Genomic DNA, 26059 nt, shown 5'->3' on the forward strand with positions numbered 1-26059 from the left:
CCTATCGTCTGTGGCTAAATTGGCTGATTTTCTTAAGTGATCTTCTCAGAGTGGAACTGGGGTTCTTTGTTATGGATTCACTAAACCAGCCATTTTCAACCACTGTGCCGTGGCACACTGGTGTGCCATGGATGGTCTGCAGGTGTGCCGCAGGAGTTTGGGGGAGGATCATTTGTTAGTAGGGCCACTGGGAGATGCAAGCTCCTGCTGTCAGTGCAGTGTGCCTTGTCAATTGTCAAAGAACTGATTGTGTGCCTTGACAATTTTAGTGCCTTGTCAGTGCGCCATGAGATGAAAAAGGTTGAAAATTGCTGCACTAAACTGTAACTTGTAGCTTGGTTGATCTACTTTGCATGGATTTTGATTCTCCGCCACTGCCTTGCAACCAGAAACCTTTGGCTGGATCCCATTCTCTTGGCCCTACCAGATTCTGCCCATGGGTCTGCCCAAGTACCAGCATATTGTCTTGCAGGAGTTGGCAACTCTACCTTAGGCTGGATTATTTATCTAGCAAATGCATACGCATCCCATCAGCAATGTATCAGCACTGTGTTCTTCTGAATATTTCTCTGTCTTCAGGACTATAGTGAGAAATCACCAGATGTGGCTATAGACTGGGCTCTTTCAGTTTATATCGTTGACCAGAGAGGGAAACAGGGTAGCTTTGCAAGAGTTTGGGACTCAAGGTAAATATTTACATATTCCCTAACCACTGCCAGATGTGCCTGCCTCTTATCTTTGCCACTGCATCACAGCCCTTGTGGTCTGGAGTGAGTGTGCTCCAAAATGCATTTGACACCCCCATTGATTCATTAGGGCTTGGACAATACATGCAGATGATTGGAACAAGGTCAGTTTCCGGCAGGGCTAATGAAGCAGAGAGTAGCAAATATGGGGCACATTGCTGCACCCTCCCTGAAATGCAACCTAGTGCCAAAAATCTCGAGTCAAATGTTAGTCTTTTGTGTGAAAGTGTTTGGGACTGAGACCTCGGCCAGATGAGCAATAAACAAACTTGGTTAACATGGATCATCCGCAATGGTTTGTATAAAGCCGCACACAGGCAGCAGTGGAACTAAAAAGAAACTTTGTTGGCTATCAAAGCATCTTAGGGTTGGCTGTTTTTCTTTATTCTGTTTGGATTTTGCAAAGCTCTCAGCCTTTCCAAAAGAGTGTTTTCAGAGTGCTGGGCATGGCCTGCATTTAGACTTTTTGAAGTAAGCTCTTTAAAAAATATAGGTGGCTAATGTCTTCAGTATGTACGATATATACCATATGCTGAGAAACAAAAGGGGCTCTGTGCTATTAAAGTTTCACTCCCCCTCCCTCCCCTTCCCCCCCCCTTTCACCCTTCCTTCCTCTGTCCTGCTCAGGCAACTAGGAGGGAGGGAGAAAGAGGAGACATCCAGTTGCTCTGAGATGCAGGCTGAGGTGCATGGCAAAAGAAGTGTCTGCCGCTGGACAAGCCTGAATGGTGGCTGCTTCGGGACATCCTTCCACTGCTGCAGGTAAGGGGGCCTAGGAGATGCTGGAGGAATGCCTAACAAGATAGGCTGTTGGTGTTGGATGGTGGTGTGTGCAACAAAGCCAACTAGAAATCAGATGCGTGGTAGATTTCAAAGTGAGGAAGAGCAAAAGAGAGAGAACTTGGAGTTTTAGATCATCAGAAGAATGTTATTGGAAGAGTCAAGGTGATTCTTTCTAAATACATTGTGCTTGGCCATCACTTTGGAGCAGGGCATTTTTTCCCTGCCACTCATTTCTGAATTTTTTCTCACAGCAGATGAGCTTGATTTGAGTAATTTATATTTCCCCAGGCTCAGGCTTGTCTTGATTCTGCTTAAAGATACTGGCCTTTTGGCATCTGTATGCACTGGGAGTTAAGGAGCTTAATTTCAAGGTACACATATATAATCTTCTGCCTGTTCTTACTTAACAACGTGCCTTTCTTTATGCAAGGGCAGTGGAATAAAGTACAGGAGAATCACATGGTTTGGAAACAACCAATCAGCACAGCTGTCTGGATTCCGTTACCTGATGGAATGTAATGGCATTTTTTTTTTTTTACAAGAACTATCCAGGGTGTTAGTTGCAAGCCTAACCCAACATGATCCAACCAAAATCCTCTTTGAATATGTTCAATTCAGAGGTTCTAAGACAAGGCTTGAGGGAGCATCATGTCCTTTTGGCCACAGGGGACTTTGCACATTATATGTTCAATTCTTGATCAGCATCAGAGTTGTTTTACAAATTATTCTGAGTTTTGCTTCGTTCATCTGTTTGTTTATTTGTTTGTTTTTAAGGGGGGTTGATTTGAAAGGAAGGGCCCTTGGATATCTGTGAGAGGTTTGGAAGCATTGCTTTCTTCTCTATGCCTTTTGGATGGTTGAAGGTGCTGACATCTGTCACCGTGATGATAAAAGGCCGCTCTGATGCCCCTTAAATCAACAGAATGTCCTTTGACGTGTCGATCCTGTCAGCATATCAGGGTGAATGTTGACAGTGAAGACCTGGAAGGAAAGGGTACAGAGAGAAGCAGGAGAGAAAAATCAAAGGACAAGAAGGGCAGTGAAGAAAGATGAATGAGAGAGATAGTGTGCTAGAGAATTGCTAACGCAACACACTCTGAAAATACTTTTGTGGTGGTTTAGTTCTGCCTTCTCCCAATGTAAAAGGTGACTGCAAGAAGCAAAAATACCAGTTCCTTGTAACTTGTATGTAAAGATGTAGGCTAATCCAAAGTTTGGATTAAAAAAACCAACAAAAAAAACCTTAACAAAGACTTGACTACCAGAAGCCGTTCTGAGCTAGACCACGATACAATTTAGCTCAATATTGTCAAGACTGAATGGGAGAGACTGCATCAGGGTTCAGGCAGAGGTATTTCCCTTCTAGCTCTAACTGGAAAGGCCAGGGGTTGAACCTGGGCCCTTCTGCATATAAAGCAGGTGCCCTTCCACTGAGCACCTCTCAAATTTATCTATTATTGCTAGTACTTATTGCGTGGCAATGCCTGAGCCTTCCTTGCTCTCCTTGTTTCCATTTCTCTAGATCCTTGTTATGCTTTTAAAACATTGTTGCAATGTTAGTCTTAGGCCCAATCCTATCCACACTTTCCTGGGAGTAAGCCCCATTGATTCTATGATGACTTACTTTTGAGTAGACATGCATAGGATTGGGCTGTAAGTCCCTACTAATAAATTTACAATTATTTATCACACCTGCATCCCACCTTTTCTTTAAAATGCTCACACAAGGAGCATACACAAAGTTATCCCATTTTATCCTCACAGCAGCCCTGTGAAGTAGGTTCATATTTGAATCCAGCTGTGGCCAGTCCATTTCCCACATTCTGGTCACCACACTGTACATTTAGTACATTCACAGCCCAATTCTGTTGTTCGGTTACTCTGCTGGAACTCATGAGCAACATGTGATGCTCTGTATAAAATGCGGTCAGGCCAGAAACAGTGCCAGCCGTGTAGCAGCAGCCTCCCTGGATACTCTGGTAAGTCCGTGGCAGGAAAGGGAAGTGGGCAGGGAGGGGGAGGATTGGGCATTCATTGGGCGGGGAAGGGAAGGGAGGTGGTGGATCCAGTGACAATGTTGTACATTGGAACATCCATTCATTGTGAAACTTTCCACCCCTTTTCCCTTCTTGGACATAAAATAGTTGGTGTATGTCCAAGGAGACAGGTGTATGTCTAGGCAGCCCCAGGGTTTACATGGAGGTAAGTAAAAAATAGTTTTACTTACCTCCTGTTTACCTCCACCACCATAGTGGAGCCGCTGGGCCACTGTGGGCCGCTGTGAGATACAGGAAGCTGGACTAGATGGGCCTATGGCCTGATCCAGTGGGGCTGTTCTTATGTTCTTATAGGATACAGTGTACAGCTTTTTGGCATGGCTGCATTGGCACTGGTAGCAGGGAATAGGATCAGGGCCTCAGGACCCAATCCTATCCAACTTTCCAGCACCGGTGCAGCCAAAATGCAGCCCCAAGGTAAGGAAACAAATGTTTCCAAATCGTGAGGAGGACTCTGTGATTATCTCCCCACCACAGGATGCAGTGCACATCCCATTAGCACAGCTGCACTGGCACTGGAAAATCAGATAGGATTGGGCCCTCAATCTTCTAGACCAGTGGTTCTCAAACTGTGGGTCTGGGACCCACCAGTGGGTTATGGTCAAATTTTTGGTGATTTGTGAAACTGAAAGGGCAGACTAGGCTATGTCAATGAGTCCCAAACTGTAGGTCATGACCCACCCGCCAGAGAAGCACTTGTCCCTGCCTATTTAAGGGATGGAGAGGGGAGGAAGGTGACAATGCAATCCCCAGGATTGTGCTGCTGCCAGGGATGGGAGGAATTTTTTTTTTTTTACTTATCTGCAGCCAGCACTGCAGGTATTCTGAGGTCTGGCCACACACAGCCTCTTTGACCCTTGGAACACCTTCTAAAGCCTTTGGAAAGTCTTAGAAATTTATGTCCACTTTTACAAAAAATGGGAAATACTTTCTAAGGCCTTTTGGAGGCATTTCTGAGGGCCGGAGAGGCTGCATGCGGCCATCAGGCCTTCAGAACAACCTTGGCTGTGACCAGAGTTTGGTGGCTCTGTTGAGGCTCTGGGGTCTCACCTGCCTCTAGTGACATCACTGGGGTATCTCTATAGACCTTCTCTCACAGACAAGTAACTCAGTCTGGGGATCTAATGACTGCTTATGAAGGGTCAGCAGGGCCTTATTGGCTCCCCAAGTCACCCAGTTTCTCCTGGCTGTCTGCAGTTGCCCTGCCTGTCAAGCAGACACTGTTGAGCAGCATGGTTGAACTCTGCCTCATTCCTTCTCTATAGTTTGTCTCAATGGCACAAACAACAAGGTACCTGTGCCCTCCTACCAAAGTCTCTAGTTTGAGATCCAGGATCTCTTGATCACTGATCATGTGCATAATGGCCTACCCGTGAAGACCAGCAGAGGTGGGAAATGTTCACCTGATTTTTTTTCCAGTGTCCACCTGGGTGTATTTATTTGCTTGTTTATTTGAAATCCATTTCACCTTTCTTGCCTATCAAGGCTATGCACAATACATCAGAAACAAAAAGAAGCAAAACAAGAAGCACACAACTGAAATACCACACCTGCATACCCCCCTCCCCCACTGTGAAACATCTCACCCCTCCAAATCTCAATGGAAAAGCCCGGTCTTACCTGAAGCAGTGTGGGGGAACGGGCCCATGAAGAGGGCATTCCATAAGGTCACAAGTGGTCCCCATCTGATTTATTTAAAACACAGATTTGTTTTTATCTTGCGTTTGTATTTACTTAAGACACATTTTTTTAAAAAACATATTATTTATTGTATCCTACCTTTCCACCACAATCTCTTCAAGGTGACTTAAAATTCAAGAGAAGGATGTTAATGGCCCAATCCTGTCTGATGATGGGGTGTAGGACGCAGGCCCTGGGCAGGGGGAAGAGGCCAGTCAAGGGGTAACTGGGACTTAACTTACTACTTGCCCAGTTGCCACATGGTCCCCTATGGGAGTCCTCTTTGCTGGCATAATTCTGAGAAGACTGGTGAGGGTGTGTCTAGCATGGGACAGGGGTTTGAGATCTTGCTGCCAGTTTCCCCTCATTCCATCTCCATCCCATATCCAATTCCCACTCTTTTCCTCCTGTGGAGAGGTTAGAGAACAACAAGGCAAAGACAGAGTAGGAGAAGAAATTGGGAATGGTGGCGTGATGGGATGTGATAAACGATTTGGCACAATGAGAGGATTCAGGGATAAAGGGAGCTAATAAGCAGCCCATCCTGGGGCATTCTGTGTACAAATGCTTTTATGCAAATGCCCGAAGCCTCCGAGAAAAGATGGGAGAACTGGAATGTCTGGTGACTAGGGAAAACATTGACACAGTGAGCATAACGGAAACCTGGTGGAATGCGGAGAATCAGTGGGACACCACAATCCCAGGATAGTATAAACTCTACATGAGGGACAGGGAAGGGCGTGTTGGAGGTGGGGTGGCCAGATAGTGGTTAAATTAAAGATCAATAAGTCACCGGGCCCTGATGGCATCCACCCAAGAGTTATTAAGGAATTGAAGAATGAAGTTGCTGATCTCTTGACTAAAATATGCAACTTGTCCCTCAAAATGGCCACGGTCAAAACGGCCAGAGGATTGGGGGATAGCAAATGTCATGCCGATCTTTAAAAAGGGAAAGAGGGGGGACCTGGGAAACTATAGGCCAGTCAGCCTAACATCTATACCGGGTAAGATGGTGGAATGCCTCATCAAAGATAGAATCTCAAAACACATAGACAAACAAGCCTTGCTGAGGGAGAATCAGCATGGCTTCTGTAAGGGTAAGTCTTGCCTCACAAACCTTATAGAATTCTTTGTAAAGGTCAACAGACATGTGGATGCGGGAGAACCCATGGACATTATATATCTGGACTTTCAGAAGGCATTCGACATGGTCCCTCACCAAAGGCTACTGAAAAAAACTCCAGAGTCAGGGAATTAGAGGGCAGGTCATCTCATGGATTGAGACCTGGTTGAAGACCAGGAAACAGAGAGTGGGTGTCAATGGGCAATTTTCACAATGGAGAGAGGTGAAAAGCGGTGTGCCCCAAGGATTTGTCCTGGAACTGGTGCTCTTCAACCTCTTCATAAATGACCTGGTGACAGGGTTGAGCAGTGAGGTGGCAAAGTTTGCAGACGACACCAAACTTTTCCGAGGGGTGAAGACCAGAAGTGATTGTGAGGAGCTCCAGAAGGATCTCTCCAAACTGGCAGAATGGGCAGCAAAATGGCAGATGCGTTTCAATGTCAGTAAGTGTAAAGTCATGCACATTGGGGCAAAAAATCAAAACTTCACATATACGCTAATGGGTTCTGAGCTATCTGTGACAGATCAGGAGAGAGATCTTGGATGGTGGTGGACAGGTCGATGAAAGTGTCGACCCAATGTGTGGCGGCAGTAAAGAAGGCCAATTCTATGCTTGGGATCATTAGAAAAGGTATTGAGAACAAAACAGCTAATATTATAATGCCGTTGTACAAATCGATGGTAAGGCCACACCTGGAGTACTGTGTCCAGTTCTGGTCGCCACATCTCAAAAAGGATATAGTGGAAATGGAAAAGGTGCAAAAGAGAGCGACTAAGATGATTACGGGGCTGGGGCACCTTCCTTATGAGGAAAGGCTATGGCGTTTGGGCCTCTTCAGCCTAGAAAAGAGACGCCTGAGGGGGGACATGATTGAGACATACAAAATTATGCAGTGTATGGACAGAGTGGATAGAGAGATGCTCTTTACACTCTCACGTAACACCAGAACCAGGGGACATCCACTAAAATTGAGTGTTGGGAGAGTTAGGACAGACAAAAAAAATATTTCTTTACTCAGCGTGTGGTTGGTCTGTGGAACTCCTTGCCACAGGATGTGGTGACAGCATCTGGCCTGGATGCCTTTAAAAGGGGATTGGACAAGTTTCTGGAGGAAAAATCCATTATGGGTTACAAGTCATGATGTGTATGTGCCACCTCCTGATTTTAGAAATGGGCTATGTCAGAATGCCAGATGCAAGGGAGGGCACCAGGATGAGGTCTCTTGTTATCTGGTGTGCTCCCTGGGGCATTTGGTGGGCCACTGTGAGATACAGGAAGCTGGACTAGATGGGCCTATGGCCTGATCCAGTGGGGCTGTTCTTATGTTCTTCCGTGCGCCATCAGGATCCCATTGTGCAGCAGCCACTGGTGAAGGGGCTGCCTTGACAGTATTCTGGTGCCATCTGAGGATAGGATTTGATACTAAGTCTGCAGTCCTGAACACTCTTACCTGGGAGTCCTGTTTAACTCAGTGGGGCTTACTTCTTGCATGGTATTAAACTGTAAAAGATCAGTTTAAAATAACTATGCAGCAGCAATCTAAAAACACAAAAAACAACTTACCGGTAAGCAAAGCTTAGCATCAGCAAGGAAGTTCAACAGATAACTGTGCCACTCACTAAAAAAAAACCATTTTCACTTAGTGCCTAAATTTGAAAGGGTGGGTGCCAAGTAAACCTTTCTAGGGAAAGCGTTCACTGTGAAGCCACTGCCACCACCTCCAAAAGGAATGGGACATGAAGCCTAGCCTGAGTCAATAACCTCAATGAACTGACAGGTTCCAATGAATGAAGGCAGTCCACCAGATCAGGAGTGGACTTCCGTAAATGGAAGTCTTGCCCTAATGAGGAGAATAAAAAGGAACATAAACTGTGGCAAAAGAAATGTAAGAAGGTGATATGGGAGGCTAAGCGAGACTATGAGGAACGCATGGCCAGCAACATTAAGGGGAATAATAAAAGCTTCTTCAAATATGTTAGAAGCAGGAAACCCGCCAGAGAAGCGGTTGGCCCTCTGGATGGTAAGGCAGGGAAAGGGGAGATAAAAGGAGACTTAGAGATGGCAGAGAAATTAAATGAGTTCTTTGCATCTGTCTTCACGGCAGAAGACCTTGGGCAGATACCGCTGCCCGAACGGCCCCTCCTAACCGAGGAGTTAAGTCAGATAGAGGTTAAAAGAGAAGATGTTTCAGACCTCATTGATAAATTAAAGATCAATAAGTCACCGGGCCCTGATGGCATCCACCCAAGGGTTATTAAGGAATTGAAGAATGAAGTTGCAGATCTCTTGACTAAGGTATGCAACTTGTCCCTCAAAATGGCCACGGTGCCAGAAGATTGGAGGATAGCAAATGTCACGCCTATTTTTAAAAAGGGAAAGAGGGGGAACCCGGGAAACTATAGGCCGGTCAGCCTAACATCCATACCGGGTAAGATGGTGGAATGCCTCATCAAAGATAGGATCTCAAAACACATAGACGAACAGGCCTTGCTGAGGGAGAGTCAGCATGGCTTCTGTAAGGGTAACTCTTGCCTCACAAACCTTATAGAATTCTTTGAAAAGGTCAACAGGCATGTGGATGCGGGAGAACCCATGGACATTATATATCTGGACTTTCAGAAGGCGTTTGACACGGTCCCTCACCAAAGGCTACTGAAAAAACTCCACAGTCAGGGAATTAGAGGACAGGTCCTCTCGTGGATTGAGAACTGGTTGGAGGCCAGGAAGCAGAGAGTGGGTGTCAATGGGCAATTTTCACAATGGAGAGAGGTGAAAAGCGGTGTGCCCCAAGGATCTGTCCTGGGACCGGTGCTTTTCAACCTCTTCATAAATGACCTGGAGACAGGGTTGAGCAGTGAAGTGGCTAAGTTTGCAGACGACACCAAACTTTTCCAAGTGGTAAAGACCAGAAGTGATTGTGAGGAGCTCCAGAAAGATCTCTCCAGACTGGCAGAATGGGCAGCAAAATGGCAGATGCGCTTCAATGTCAGTAAGTGTAAAGTCATGCACATTGGGGCAAAAAATTAAAACTTTAGATATAGGCTGATGGGTTCTGAGCTGTCTGTGACAAATCAGGAGAGAGATCTTGGGGTGGTGGTGGACAGGTCGATGAAAGTGTCGACCAATGTGCGGCGGCAGTGAAGAAGGCCAATTCTATGCTTGGGATCATTAGGAAGGGTATTGAGAACAAAACGGCTAGTATTATAATGCCGTTGTACAAATCGATGGTAAGGCCACACCTGGAGTATTGTGTCCAGTTCTGGTCGCCACATCTCAAAAAAGACATAGTGGAAATGGAAAAGGTGCAAAAGAGAGCGACTAAGATGATTACGGGGCTGGGGCACCTTCCTTATGAGGAAGGGCTACGGCGTTTGGGCCTCTTCAGCCTAGAAAAGAGACGCTTGAGGGGGGACATGATTGAGACATACAAAATTATGCAGGGGATGGACAGAGTGGATAGGGAGATGCTCTTTACACTCTCACATAATACCAGAACCAGGGGACATCCACTAAAATTGAGTGTTGGGAGAGTTAGGACAGACAAAAGAAAATATTTCTTTACTCAGCGTGTGGTTGGTCTGTGGAACTCCTTGCCACAGGATGTGGTGCTGGCGTCTAGCCTAGACGCCTTTAAAAGGGGATTGGACAAGTTTCTGGAGGAAAAATCCATTATGGGGTACAAGCCATGATGTGTATGCGCAACCTCCTGATTTTAGGAATGGGTTAAGTCAGAATGCCAGATGTAGGGGAGGGCACCAGGATGACGTCTCTTGTTATCTGGTGTGCTCCCTGGGGCATTTGGTGGGCCGCTGTGAGATACAGGAAGCTGGACTAGATGGGCCTATGGCCTGATCCAGTGGGGCTGTTCTTATGTTCTTATGTTCAGTGGTGTGACCTGGAACACCTCCCAAACAAAAGACAAAAGTTACACACACAAAAAAAAAGACAAAAAAGCAGCTACTTACCAAGCTCTATGTTTAGTTGCCTCATTTAGAGAAGGGCCTGACTTCTGGATTGTTTGAAAGGGAAAGTGCGAACGAAGGAGCTCCTTTGTTTGCACAGTGCTTGTAAATCAAATCAGAAGTCCTGCACTTCCATGTTTGAAGAAACCACACCTGGAGTGAGGTAAGGAGGCAGGCGATCTGTTGAGTGGGTGGAAAGCTGATCAGCAAAGGCTGCACCTGTGGCAGGCCAGAGGGAGGTGGGGGCAGCAGCAGACTCAGGATGAAGGGCACCTTAAATTCACACCCTCCCCCCCCCAATCTGCTACTGGTGCAACCCACATCGCCTTGCCTAATGGATGGGCCATCTCTGCTCCAGGTACTCTTGACCCACTGTTCATCACTTAATAGATCAAAACTCATCATTTAAATCAACACTATGCACATTTGTCTAGCAATTCCAAACATTCAGAGTACTTTGCAATCCTGATAGTAACCCTGTAAAATAAGTGACTCATATTGCAGTGGGGGATTTAGGCTGGAAAGGTGTGGCTTTCCTCCTGCCACCTAGTGAGTTTATGGCACATGAGATTCAAAACAGAGACTTCTTCCTAGTACCTAGTTTATAGTGCAAACTCTCAGCCACTATGCTACCCCAAGGCACAGTTGCACCTGCAAACAGACTTGAATCAGTAGAGATCTGATTCAGATTCCAAACTATGTTCACTGCTGTAGGTCCCAGTGAAGACTTTGGCTGTCCTGCTCTGAAGCAACTGAAGTTTCTGAATGCTCTTCGAAGGCAGAGCCATGAACAACACATTGTAGTAAATCCAACTTAGAATTTATCAAAGCATGGATAGCTATAGCAAGATCATCTCTGCATAAGAAGAGATGCAGATAATGCATCAGTGATGAAAGTCACTTCATGTCATAGATGTCACAGGGCATCCAAAGTCAGGGCCAGATCTAATAGCACCACCAAGCATGTTCCTCTGTACTTACTTGTTCTTGAGGGGGAAGTGCAAGCTCATTAAGAAAAGGCCAAAAACGTCTGCCACCAACACCTCTGTCTTGTCAGAACTGGGGTTTACTTCATTAACTCAGCAAAACAGTGATTTTCAACCTATCTTATGGCACAATGAGAAGGTGCTAAAATTGTCAAGGCACACCATCAGTTTTTTGTCAATTGATGAGACACATTGCACTGCCAGCTGAGGGAGCACATCCCCCAATGGCCCTACTAATATATGACCCTCCCCCAAACTCCATAGCACACCCGCAGACCATTTGCAGCACACCAATGTGCCACAGCACACTGGCTGAAAATAGCTGCATTACCAACATTGGCACCTGTCCAATGCACATCTGGATGAGAGAAAAAGGAGAAACATGGGAGCACACCAATGACACTTCACTCCAAATCCTTGGATAACTTCACCCAGAGGCTTCATATCACTGTGAAATAGCACAGGAAAAAGAACAGTGCTTCCTTGGCAGGTAATAATGAAAGCTGAAAAGGACAATGCAAAAATCTCCTAGCGTAAGCTTCTGGCAACCATCCACCAGATAGAAGCTGAACCACCATGGTGTGATATCCCCAACTCCCATGCCAGACACACATTCATCCAAAAGTTACACAAAGGTGGCTGATGATCTCAAAGCTGTCTGAGAGATACAGGAGACTCAAAAGGGTCATTTCATTATTTTCTTTTATTTTATTTAGGAATGACAGTCCTTGTTAGTCTTCTGCAATAAGTTGTTTAAGCCAGCTACGCTGCACATATTCTGACAATGCTTAAAAGTTGGGTGCATGGAAGACCTGAGGTCTGCCACCATCACCTCTCCCTTCCATACATGCAGCAAATGTCTACGTAGTGCTATCAATTGGCTGCTTCGTAAATGTTTCCGGACTCCAGACTAAAATGAGCTTTTCCTGTTTTTCCCCAAGTGAAGAGCATGTTCAGGCATTTCCCAAGCTTTCTTTTTGAAAGCGTAAATATTTCATATCAGTCATCACTAGTGGCACAACCTTTGCATCTATTTGTCAGTGAACACAATATGTGTAATTATTTTAAAGCCAGAGTTTGGCTTTGAAATGCAATAGCGCTGGATGCAATGGCACTTTCTTTCAAGATTTATGTGATTTGGGGGGAATTTGAATTACAGCCACTGTTGTTGCCCAGTCATGCTACGCTGTGGCAATGCTAAGATTGTGTCATGTTAATGGTCTTGCACTTCGATGTGTCACTGCTGCAAAGGATATGACTGAGAATAGAAGGCTTTTCCTTGTATTCAGCAGCCAAAATGAATCTCATTGTTGTGTCTGACTCTCTGCGCCAGTTGCGCAATCATGGGTGCTTTGGGAAGGAAATGGATAGGGGAGTCTGTCTCTATCCCCGTTTGTGTATAGCAGTGACATGCAAAAGACAACATAGTGTTGTATATTACTTGCAGACACCGATATCATGTTGCTTCACGATACCTAAAACAGTGCAGTCCTAACTTGTGCTGGAACAGGTATCCAGCACAAGTTTGGGGCTGACTGCAGGCCAGCCTGGAGCAAGGGGAAAAAAAATTCCCCTTACCCTGTGTAACACTGAAGTAGCCCCAATGGGGCTACTTGGATCCGCGCCACCTAAATTGGTGGCACAAATTCGAGCATCCCAGGGCTGGCCCAGGCTGCCCGGGAATGGGGCTAGAATCTGGCATAAATGCTGGATCCTGGCCCCACCTCTTGCTCCCTGCCTGCCCACGGAACTGCCCAGAGCCCATCCTCCCCCCACCTCAAAACGCCTCCCTTCGGCCTCCTCCCCATGCCCCCCAACCCCCATACCAGCCGAGCTCGGCTGGCACGGATTCACACTGCCCCAGGCCCCATGTCAGTGCAGGGAGGCATGCAGGCCTATCTCCCTCAAGAGTGGCATGAAAGTGCTTTACGGCACTTTCGCAGCCAGCCAAGCAGGTGCTTTGGATTGCGCCCTAAGAAAAACATGTGGAAGAAAGTTCCCTACTGCAGAGCCCTGTGATCACCCTGCCTCTCTTGAGGGAACCTCAGGAATGGGGTGGGGTGAGGCACAAGCACGGAAGTTTCCTTGTGGGAATTTCCTCCTGCATGTGCTTCATAGGTTCCAACCCATTGTGAACATACAAAGCTGATTCAATAGTCAGACTGCAGATCCATCTAGGCCAGTATTATCTGCCTTTGCAAACAGGGATACTCTAACATCCCAGTACTTTCCCAGTCTGGCAGTTGGCAATCTTTGGGACTGAACAATAATAATAAAATAATAATAATAAACTTTATTTATACCCCGCCCTTCTCCCCAAAGGGACCCAGGACGGCTTACAACAGGTTAAAAGCAGATTAAAACATAATATTAAAAAACAGATAAAAACATTAATTAACAAATATCATAAAAACAGTAATCAGATAAAAATCAGGTAAAAGGAGCATAGAGCAGCAGATCATAGGAATCAGGCCTGTAAAAAAATACTAAGAGATGTAGAAAAGATGTTAAAAAGGCCGAGAACTCAGAAGGCTTGTTTAAACAGAAGGGTCTTCAGGCCCCGCCGAAAAGTCTCAAGAGAGGGAGCCATTCTTAAGTCAAGGGGAAGGGAGTTCCATAACGTTGGTGCCACTACTAAGAAGGCCCTATTTCTTGCCGCCGCCCCATGTACCTCCCTAGGCGGCACTTGTAAAAAGGCCTTGAACAAGGGACTGCCTACATTCAAAACATGTGATCCACAACTGATTTTGGCCCTTCCGTTTAGCTACTACTGTGTGCTGGAATAAGAATATTCTGTGAATTCATATTCACAGAAGCAGCAAGGTGTCACAAATTTATTTTGGAGGCACACTCCAAAGTAACAGAACTCTCCTCTTAAAGGGTGTGGATAGTTAACCTTAATGGAATGCTCACTCTATTTTCAGGATTCTGTAGGATTCTGTCATGATGTGTACGTACGACCTCCTGATTTTAGAAGTAGGCTACCTCAAAATGCTAGATGCAAGGGAGGGCACCAGGATGCAGGTCTCTTGTGGTCTTGTATGCTCCCCAAGGCAGCTGGTGGGCCACTGTGAGAAACAGGAAGCTGGACTAGATGAACCTTTGGCCTGATCCAATGGGGCGCTTCTTGTGTTCTTATGTTATTATGTACAGACCCAAGTGGCTTTAGCCTTACATTTATCCGAAGGACCAACATTTCCTGTATATCATCCATCGTCCTTGAGATCTATTGAGGATGCTCCTTGGACGTGCAATCTGTGTGTCAAGTCAGTACATCAAGGACATGAAAGAGGCATTCCCCCTTATAACTCTCATTTATGAAATTCCTTCCCTTGCTATATTACTTTGGAGGCAATATGAAACTTTTGGACCTGCTTTTATTGATAAGAGAAAGGCAGATGTTAATGCTTCTGGTTTGGCTAAGTCTGTACTGCTTTTACTGCTTTCAATCTGATAACGTTTTAATGATTTTCATGTGTGTATTTTTAAGGTTCTGGTCTGTTCCTTATACACTGTCTTGTATGTTGGGTTTTTTTTCAAATTTGCAAATAGTTTATCCCACTTTCTTAAATTTCCATCACACTCTGGAAAGCCACATCACAAAGCCACTCAGGATGGGGCTATGCAGCGGAAGGGATGGGCTTATTCTTAATAGCTGGAGCCACCAGAAGCAGGGAGAACATTTGGCCTGCACTTCAGTGGTGTCCCTCAATGCTCCTCTTCATTTTAATAAAACTTTAATAAAATAATAAAACTTTATTTCTATCCCGCCCTTCTCCCCAAAGGGACCCAGAAATTTTCTCCATTTCTGTAACTGAATGACTGCCAACCATTCCAATGCAGAAAGTCAAGTCCTTCATTTGGTGGGCAATATTTCAATAGGGGTTTACACCAGATAGCCCAACTGCTAGTGATAGAAGGGGGACCAATATCCCTTCCCACAACTGTCGATTGAACTGTTTTCCAAGTTGTTCCCTCAGAAGTTCAGGAATCTGGTCAAGGAAAGTGGAGGAGGAACACTGCTCCATTCCATGATGTGACCTGTGACTGGGGCACCCACTCTCTGCTACTAGCTTTTGGGAGGAACAGTGCTCCTTATTGCCTCCTCTTAGGGCCCGGTCCTATCCAACTTTCCAGCACTGATGCAGTCACAATGTAGCCCAAGGTAAGGGAGCAAACATTCCCCTGCCTTGAGGAGGCCTCCGTGACAGCCTCACCACTCCAGGCTGCAGCGCTTGCCCCATTGGCAGAGCGGCATCAGTGCTGGAAAGTTGGATAGACTGAGCCCTTAGGCCCAGATCCTAACCAACTTTCCAGCACTGACTTAGCAGTGCCAATGGGGCATGTGCTGCATCCTGCAGTTGCGGGGGGGAGAGGACTCATGGAGGCCTTCAAAGTATGGGAATGTTTGTTCCCTTCATCAGAGCTGCATTGCTCTTATGTCGGTGCTGAAAAGTGGGTTCGGATTGCGCCCTTAGTCAATTCAGTGTAGCAGCTTGGGTTTGGAAGAACAACCCCAGCTCCATTGCTTTCTCTCTTCGTAACAATGCTCTCAGTACTGGTTGGGTCTTGCTATCCACACTTCCTTACAAGTCCATTCATCACTGAAGCTGTTAACATTGGTAACAGGCAAGCTTCCCCACTTGGAGAGTGGGTATGATGAATGGGTTAATGGGGAGGATGGTGGGGAGCGAGACTGGGGGGAAGTCTCTATTCCTTGTCCACTTCTATAGGAATTTTCCACACCCTGTCAAGTGCATTTGGGATTTTATGAGAAGGTAGAAGAAGGGCAAGGCTGACCAAGGAAGAGTGAGAGGGGGAAAAGCCAAACAACATTAAAGCTTTTGAGAATGATTCTCCATTTTTTAAGGCACTTGAAGCAGTAAGAGAATGTGCGGAAGTAGCAAGATTTCATTTTTAAAATGAACTCTCCTCCTGCATTCCCTCTTTGTCCAAGTTTTAAAAGCACCACTGAGTGTTTCCTCAGATCATATTACTGAATAAGCACACAGTTTAATGAAATCCAGGGCATCTTAGGGCTAATGCAACACAAGCCAGACATCACTGTCCCACCAGCTTCCTTTTACAGACCACCCTTTGCCCCTCTCCCACAAAGTCTCTAGTCTGTAAATCCTTCTTTGCCCTCCTCTCTTGCCTAGCTGGCACCATACTACAAGAAGGACCAATAAACACAAAGGAGGCAGAGACATTAGTGGTTAAAAGGATCCGAGTTTGAACAAACATCCTCTTGGAATGCTGTATCTCTCTCTTTTTTTTTTTTTAAAGGTAGTAACTAAATGGCTGGAATATTTTTTGGCATTTTATTATTATTTTTTTTAACAAGCATCAGAACAGTTCTACTCATTGCAGAAAATCAGGAGTCTCTGTGCAGCCATTATGTCTAGGACAAGCAAAGGTAAGATAAAACAATATCATTTCTGTTTAATAAAATAGCAAAAATAATACTGCCACAATCTCTCGCCAAGCCTAGTAGTTCACCCAGCCAACAAGAATCCCTTTGGGCCCACACTAGAAACGGATACTTGAAAGACTGTCAACATCTTTCTTACTAGGAATGTAAATGAAACTGATACAAATACTCAGAACTGGCTGATAAGAATGGGCACAGGGGTGTATATTTGCACTTATATTTAGGTATCTACTATTTGTGTTTGGCTAGCGTCACACCTCTACCCTCTGATGCCCTGCTCTCTCATTGCATCTACAGGACTGCAGGTTCTACCAGCTGAAGCATGCTCATGAAGGTACAACACAAATCCCAAGATACAAGAAGGAATCAGTGCCTGCAGAAGCTGCAAGAATGGACAGCAGGAAGAATTACAGCCCAATCCTAATCAACTTTCCAGCACCAATGTAGCTCCAATGCAGCACCCTTACCAAGGCCTCCATGACCACCATCCCACCACCACCACAGGATGCAGCACCCACCCTGTAGGCATGGCTGCATCAGTGCTGGAAAGCAGGTTAGGATTGGGCTGTCAGGGTCTTACCTGCCTTATCACAGTCTATTCTATTGCAATTCTTCATGCGTCAAGGAAACACCAAAGAGTGCTAGGAGAGAACGTCAGCCTGGGCCAGTATGGCATTGTCTTAAGAAGTAGTCTGGCAGGTCCAGACCTGTCAACAATACTGCTAAACCTCAAGGCTAACTTGCGATATAGCAAAGATACAATCAGAAAATGCAGTGGATCTGAACTGAGTGAGGTTCAGTCAAACGGATCCAGAATCAAGGTCAATTACTGTACCTTTTCTGATCTCATCTGCTTCTGGTAGGTTAGCTCCATGGCTTTACTGTGAAAAACTTGTGCATGCATGGCTTACCACATACAAGCTAACCTCTCAGTTAAGGAGTCTCTGGATCAATCATGATCCATCCACCTTTTTCTAAATCCATCCCTTCTTCCAATCCACCTTTTTCTAAAACGAAGTAGAAGCTTTTGTTCCGATTTGTCAGCATTACTAATCTGAAACTTCATTCAATCTCAATTCTAAACCCACTCCAAGGCAGTTAGCATGCCAAACGCTGGCATCTTGATACCTGATGTAAATTATGCCACTAGGTAATGTGGAGTTTTCCAGAGAAGGAGATGTCCCAAACATTCGCCAAGGTCTTCAGATATTGGTGATGTATCAGCCTCTCCTTTACAATTCCTCTTCTGCACTGTTCTTCCACTTCCTTTTCCTGTTCAGAGAGTGGGAGAAGGAAGAGAAGCAGTGGGTAGAGGGAAGAGGGCTAATCTGACCAATCTGCTGCCTGAGGCAATTGCTTCAGTTGGCCTCATGAATGAACTGGCCCTGCTCTCTGAGCTGAAACTGTGTGTACAGCCCTACTGGTAGAAAGTTTTATTATGTCAGATGAGTAACATTGATGTTATGTATGCAAGTTATGCAGGATCGAAATCCTGCATAACTGATTGGCTCAGACTTATTGCTGGCTAATCGGGTGAGGGATCGAAATCCTACCATCCAATTGGCCCTCTATTTAATGTTTCAACTGCACCAATCATGGGAAGTCTGGGCGGAGCTAAAGGGTATAAAAGCCAGAAGTGTTTGCCTTGTGTCAGATTCATTGCCAGGTCCTTTTCTGAAGATGGAATAAACATTTTGAGCTGTTATCTCTATGCCTTCCTTTATTCGCTCGGGCCCACTATATAACAATTGATCAGCTTGTTCATTATAGATAGTCGTGTTTAGCAGTGGCTAACGCCTGTTGTTAATTAAAGGAGGCAGTGAAGAAACACAATTATGCCACTAGGTAATGTGGAGTTTTTCAGGAAGGAGCTGTCCCAAACATTCTCCAGGGTCTTCAGATATTGGTGAAGGGAGAAACTAGTAGACATCTCTGCAGTTCCTGATGGGACTCCATTTGCTTCCTAGCACCTCCAGTTTAGCACTTTGATACATTCGTTGTCACCAATATAATATAGTTTGATGCCCCTTCCCCATAAAAAAGGGTGGCCTGCAGCTTGCGAAAGGATTTTATGAGCAAGGTCCACTTGGTTACTAGCGGCATGAGACTGCAACAACTGGCAGGCACTGAGCACACTGCTGCACCGTCAGCTCTGGCTGTGCTCCAAATCAGAGCTATACCTGGAATAGCATGTTAGGCATGAGCTATTGCATCACTTGGCAAAGACAGCATGCTCCCAGCCAGTGAACTGACCTTGTGCCTGTCTGACGCAATTGGAGCGCCTAGCAAAGTTATAAAATTTCCTCTGCCACCTTAGCATTCAATGAGGGTTTTTTTGTTTTTGTTTATTTTTGGACTGGGTTTGTCTGCACATTTTCTGATGGGATGGTACTAGAGCAGACTTTGTCAAGGAAGACTTGGGTACTTTGGGGCCTGGAATTAGCCAGTGAGTTGGTCTGAAATGAGAAGCTAAGACCCTCTTGGTACTCAGAATTATACCCTGGATAATCTCAAAGAGGTGGAGCAAACTGCCTTTTAAGATACCTGGTCACTTCTCGACACCTATGAGTTTTTCTTCATTGTATCCACATATGGGATCTTTGTTAGAAATATAGAGGTGGTCCCTGGATAACTTACCAACATACTATTTATGCATGTCTCATTTTACTTGGAGTCTTCCCTGAGAAAGATCCTGCTGGCACAAACAGTTCAACAGCACCCTAAGCTTATTAAAAAGGACCATCAATAAAGTTTTATCCATATTAAGAATCAGACTTGTTGATGACACCATCCCTTGACCTATAGCCCGTGCTTCTTCGTGCCTCACCCATTCCTTGCAACTCTCCCACAAGATTCCCATGACTCATTGGTTGTTCTGGGCCAACCTGTTGAGAAATGCAACCTCAGAGTGCCCTGGGGGTTAGGATTGTATTCCAATTGAGAGAATTCTGGTTGAGGACATATTTTCATTTTTGCCAGTTTAAACTGTGGCCAACACAGACAGCACAGTGCCAGATAGACTAACACCCCAACCCATCACAAAGCAGTCCCATATGCTGCATTTGTGGCCCTGTGGCCCTTTGGCACTTGCAAGGTATGAATCCTACACACAGAGCTCTCCCATAGGCAGAATTATAGCCCACTGTTTTGGGGTTGCTGTACTGATGAAGGGGAATTGGACTGAAGGCTGAATTAGGCTTACCTTCCCCATCAGATGGGGATATCGCAATAAGGAGCTCTTTTTACAGCTCTTTTTCTCTTCAGTTTGATACTGTTGCAGTGCCTGTCAAAATATATTTGTGTAGGAGGTGGAAAGTTGACTTTAGTTTTCCTTCTGTAAGGGGGCGTATTCATTCTTTACATAAAATACCAAGTGAATACGTAGCAATCTATATCAAAGAGTGGGCAAGATAGTTTTTCCAATGTTAAGTACTTCTGAATTAGCTATTGCATTACTTTTAAAGCAGCAGCTAAGAGCTAAAGGTCGACTCATTCAGGGATCATGTTGTAGGATATTGGAAGTGTCCAGAATCTGACAGCATAGGTTCATTATTTCTGAGGTCAGAAGACTGAAAATAAGAGGTTGCAAAATTAACACCATACAGCATCTGGAGATTGTTGAATGTCGATTGTTAGAAGCTTGACACGTGCAAAGCGAGCCTCATTCAATTCAACAGTGGCCTACCAGATACCTCTGGGAGCACTCAAGACAAGAAGATACCTGCAGCCTGTTGCCACTCCCCTGCATCTGGAATTCAGAGATAGGATACCCCTAAATCCCAGAAGTACTTACAGTCATCATGACATTTATTTGTATTTGCCTCCACCTGCTCTTCTTCAAGCAACAGGGTGGGGTGCTTAGTATCTCATCAGCCTGCCACTCGAAACAGAGTTTGTCCTAGCTAGCAGATATGCCCCATTTTATATGACAGGCTGAGATTTTTATACACAAATAGATATGTCGGGGGGGGGGGGGGATGTCCTAGCCTACTACTTAAAAAGACATTCTGTAGCCCTTACCAGCTGGCAGATCTGCTTCCATTTTTACACATGACAAAATCCACTAGGTGGACAAAATTTTGTGTGATGTCTTCGTATAGAATGAGCTTTGTTATAAAGCAGGGGGGTGTCCAAAGTTTTTGGCAGGAGGGCCACATCGTCTCTCTGACACTGTGTCAGGGGCCGGGGGGGGGGGGAAGAATTAATTTATATCTAAAATTTGAATAAATTTACATAAGTTTACATAAATGAATATATTAAAGATGAACTTATATGAATGAATGAAGGTCTTGAAATAGCTCAAGGCCTATAAAAGGCCGTGCACAAAGCAAGACTGGCCTTTTCTTTGCTACCGTTACTGCATCACAGATGTGAAACAGCAAGCAGTGGAGGAAGCCTTCATCCCACAGCTCACTCGAGAGGTCAAACAGTCACTTAGAGCAGTTGCATCGGGCCAGTGCGGGCTCCAACAAATCTCCGGAGGGCCAGAGGCTCATTGGAGACTGGTGGCTCCCTGAGGGCTGCATTGAGAGGCCTCGGGGGCCACAAGTGGCCCCAGGGCCTAAGTTTGGGCACCCCTGCTATAGAATTTGATGATGATGATGATGATGATGATGTCAGGCAGATGTCCGTGTGGATGAGGATTTACCAGCTGATAAATGTTGTGGTTTTTGTGTGTATACGATCATTATCAGCTATGTTGTCATTTTGATGTGAATAAAATAAATAATAATAGCAGAATGAACTATATAGTTGTTTACAGGTTAGGAAAAATGCTGGTGTGAACGTGTCCTAAGAGTTTCACCAGGATAACTTGCTGCTAACATATTCTGGCAAAGGAGAAAATAATACATCAAGCCAATATCCTTTATCTTCTGAACCGGTGTAAGGTTTTTCTATTGGAATAGGGTCGGTCAACAGTTCCCGAACTGTGGGTCCAGGACCTACAAATGTGTCACCCAATTTTTGGTCAGTCATGAAACTGACAGGGCACTCCCCCCAATCACCATTATAGCCATACTCCTTGGCATTTATAAATCAGGTAGCAGCCTCTAGTGCCTCTAAAAAGTTCAGGAACCCCTGGCATGCGCACTTAGTGTCACTAGCAATTACAAATAGGATTTAGAAGGTCCTATTTTTAGCTGCATGTTATATTTTCATCTTTTATGAATGTGCCTTGCCATGAACCACCCAGGAATGGATGGAGTGATCATAAATACAGATGGTAGGTAGATAATTTTCCATGGGGCTTCCTTGACAGCTGTGGTTCTGCCATTTGCTGTTGAAGAGGTTCACGTGTAAATATGACAAATATCTGACTACTTATGATTGTCCCATTGACATAATGTGAGGGTAACAGGGACATCTGTATTCTGATAAGAGGCACCCATGCACTACATATAAATCTCTCAAATAAAACAAATAAAAATAAATACCTTGTACATTCATTGTATGGAAACAGTTGCCTGTTTCTGACCTATTTGCTGTTTTTATAACATACAACAGCAAAAAGTACATTTGATTTGCTGGTGTGCTGTTTGTGCCCCATGTGAATATTACTAATGCAAGATACAACATGAAAGGGACAGTGAATGTACATTCTAGCCAATGCAGCTTTTAGATTCCCTTTGAATCCTAATGCTGGTTTAAGCCTCACATGAAGAGACCTTAATTCCAGTGTTCTTTGAAAGTTCAGAGTTCACAAATGTGCAGAAAAATTGCACAAAGGCCAAAACTGGTATTCAAATCCAATAAAATCATCTCCCTACAAAAATAAATCCCCTGTCTAGTCATTTTGGTTTAGAAGAGGGGGATTCATCCAACAGCAACAGAAGGGAATGGTGAGACATCTCCCTTCATTTGCCTGGGCTGCTCTGCGTTCAACTCTAGCAACTTTTTTATTGGAATGCTTGATGTGAAGAACTCCCATTTTGTATTTGAGCATTCTTTATGTGTAGAATAAAGGAGGTCTGGTCTAGAGGGTAGAGCCTCCGTCTGCCTGAAGATAACATCCACAAGGTCGCCAGTTCGAGGCCACCAGCACCGTGCGACCTTGAAGCAGCTGACAAGCTGAAGCCAAGCTATTTCCATCTGCTTTGAGCGTGGGAGGATGGAGGCCAGAATGTGAAGCCAGATCGGAATGAAACACCTTGAATGTAGTGGTTCTTGAAAGAAAGAACCTTCTTTCAATTGTAAAAATCCCTATTTAATAAGGGATTTAAATAAAAGCCTGCCTATGTAAACCGCCTTGAATAAAGTCTTGAATAAAGACCAAAAAAGGCGGTATATAAATACCTGTTGTTGTTGTTGTTAGAATGAGGACACTGTGGACCACTGCTCCTCTTAAATTTGCTAGAAACAGTGGCATCGCTAGGGCGTGCAGGGGGGTACAGGCCTCACTGGGTGACATGCATGGGGGGTGACAGCACTACTGATAAAAATGTTTTAAATCTTGTTGTTTTTGAATAATACCATCATGTTATATATAATTCAATGGATAATTTCATGCAGAATGCAATGAAACAGTCCACATTGAAATATCTCTATTCTCTGTTGAAGGTTATAACCAGAAAACCCAGTGGGGTGGGGCAATGGTGCATTGCCACACCCACTGCCTGGGGTGTGGCCCCTGCCATCATGGGGGTGACATGCTGGTCTTCCACACAGGTTCACACAACCCCTAGTGATCCCACTAGCCAGAAACCACTTTGGACAGCGGAATCGCTTCCTAGCCAAATATCTTTTCCAAAATGATAACTTTAAGTATGGGGAGGGAAGGATGCTGGAGACTTACAAATATACAAGCTGACCAGGCATTCCCAAACACCCAGCAGGTGCAAAAGCAAGCACCAGCATGTGATGACAGGAAAATAGCAATCCAGGGCCCCGTAAAGCAAAGTTCCCTCAGTTGCAGCCTCGAGTCTCCCTTAGCCACATTCAGAACTAGTTCACTTTTCACTTCTGAGCACCTCAACTTGCACACACTTCCCAAATTCAGGTGTGAAAAGTGAGTGTCAGCCCCTCCCACTCTGCAGGTGGATGTGAGGCTCCATACCAAGGTCCTCTGTCAAACAGCCATTTCTTTTTAATTTTTTGACTTTTCATGGCTGCTCTTCACAGCTTTCAGGGCTTGTTGAGCCAAATAGGAGTAACATCTGAAAAGGTGGGCTATAGGTCCACTGTGAGTAAAGGGACAGCGCAGCTCAACAGCTTGGCTTTCTTCTCAGATAAAGGGGGCTGGCTGACTGAAATGAGTTACATGATTTAAATGGCCAACTTTGGAGAGGATCTCTGATTACTCTTTCCAGCCTGTTAGCCTGTAGAAAGGACCATCATAAATGGGTGCCTTTGCAGCTTCCCAGCTGTAGGGACTTAGGTTTTCCTACTGAAGCTGCTTTACCAAACCTTGTAAGGCAAAAATAAAAGTCCAATGTTATAGAAGACATGTACTCATTATATATGTGTTGTAACTGAGTAGATTTTACTTATCTTTTTTCCACAATGGACCTCAAAACAGCAGAGGTGGGAATCTTAAAGTCTCCCATTCAGGCACTGACCAGTTCTAACTCTGCTTGGCTACACCAAGGTTGCTACATGATGTATGTTTTAGACCAGTGGTTCTCAAACTGGTGGGTCGCGACCCACCAGCTTGTGTAACAATGCCCCGTTCCCTTTAAGGCAGGGGGAAAGCAGCAAAGCGATCCTCAGGATAGTGCCCCTGTGGGGGGAGAGGGGCTGTTCTTTAACAAAGCATACATGCTCCCAGAGTCCAGGGGGTGTGGGGAGCCCTGCGGAGCGCTTGCAGGGCTCCCTACGGCTTCTAAACAGTGAAAGTTCCAAGCGCGACAAAACTGGAAATTCCACTTCCGGTTTAATCGCACTTGGAACTTTCACTGTGTAGAAGCTGTGGGGAGCCCTACAAGCGCTCCGCAGGGCTCCCCACACCCCCTGGACCCTGGGAGCACATATGGTTTGTTAAAGAGTAGCCCCCTCCCCCTACAGGGGCACGATCCTGGCAATTGTTTTGCTGCCCCTACCCCTGCAAAGACTTACCCACGGAATAAATCTCCCAGGAAGTTTGAGAACCACTGTTTTAGTCTGTACCTCTGGCTGCAATCCTAAACACACTTACTTGGGAGTAAGTCCCATTGACTGTAATAGGATTTAGATTGTAGACATGCCTAGGATTGGGTTAAATGTTAATGGCCTTGCTTGGAGGAATAGGGCTATAGCTCCATAGCAGGGCATTTACTTTGCAAGCAAAATGTTCCAAGTTTAATCCCAGGTCTCCTCAGGTAGGAATGGGAAGGGACCATGGAGAGCAGCAGTTCTCATATCACTCTCTAGAGCAGGGATGTTTTGGGCAGGAGGGCCAAATTGTCTCTCTGACACTGTGTCGGGGGGCCAGGGGAAGAAAGAATTAATTTACATTTAAAATTTGAATAAATTTACATAAGTTTACACAAATGAATATATTAAAGATGAACATATGAATGAATGAAGGTCTTGCAATAGCTCAAGGACTAAAAAAGGCCTTGCACAAAGCAAGGCTGGCCTTTCCTTTGCTGCCGCTGCTGCATCACAGACATGAAACAGCAAGCAGTGGAGGGAGCCCTCATCCCACAGCTCACATGAGAGGTCAAACAGTTGCCCTCACACTGAGATCAGTTGTGTCAGGCCAGAGTGGGCTCCAACAAATCACAGGAGGGCCAGAGACTCACTGGAGACTGGGGGCTCCCTGAGGGCCGCATTGAGAGGCCTCGAGGGCCGCAAGTGGCCCCATGGCCGGGGTTTGGGCACCCCTGCTCTAGAGTCATATGCATTCCTAAACAGAGTCTCAGGAAGGCTGGCATGTGCATGTGCAGAGTCTTGGGGAGCCCCAGAGTGCCAGCGCATATTTTGAACCCCAGGGTACCAGCTCGAGACAAATGGTGTGCTCATGGAGCTCCTGAAGGGGTCTCAGGGTTCCCCAGGGCTCCCAGGAGCACATTTTGAGAAACACTGCTGTAGAGGTTCTGCCAGTAGCACCAACAACACTGAACTAGTTGGATCAATGGTCTGACTTGGTATAGGGCAGCTTCATATGTTCACTACAACAGTGCATGTGATTTATTAATCACAGGTTCAGTTGTGTTTATAACTGACAATACAAAAGAACAAAGAGAAAGAAATGTGCACTTTGAATCACAGCGAGGCAGACTTTGTGCACATTCTCCACTCGGGCCCTTCTCTTCTCTTGTGCCTGATAAATTCCTTTCTCCTCCAAACTCTCTTTGGATCTTAGTCTGGTG

At 45.3% G+C, this 26059-nt stretch overlaps 1 protein-coding gene across 1 annotated transcript in view; it reads left to right on the top strand.

The window, feature by feature from the left end:
• The first annotated feature begins 1424 nt into the window (after nt 1-1424).
• SYNPO (synaptopodin) overlaps nt 1425-26059 on the top strand; it is a 90142-nt gene continuing 65507 nt past the window's right edge. The window contains exon 1 of the mRNA XM_066618387.1: nt 1425-1508. The gene's annotated coding sequence lies outside the window, so the exon portion shown is untranslated. The remainder of the gene's footprint in view (nt 1509-26059) is intronic.

This window comes from Tiliqua scincoides, chromosome 2 (assembly GCF_035046505.1).
Source record: "Tiliqua scincoides isolate rTilSci1 chromosome 2, rTilSci1.hap2, whole genome shotgun sequence".
Lineage (NCBI taxonomy): Eukaryota > Metazoa > Chordata > Lepidosauria > Squamata > Scincidae > Tiliqua > Tiliqua scincoides.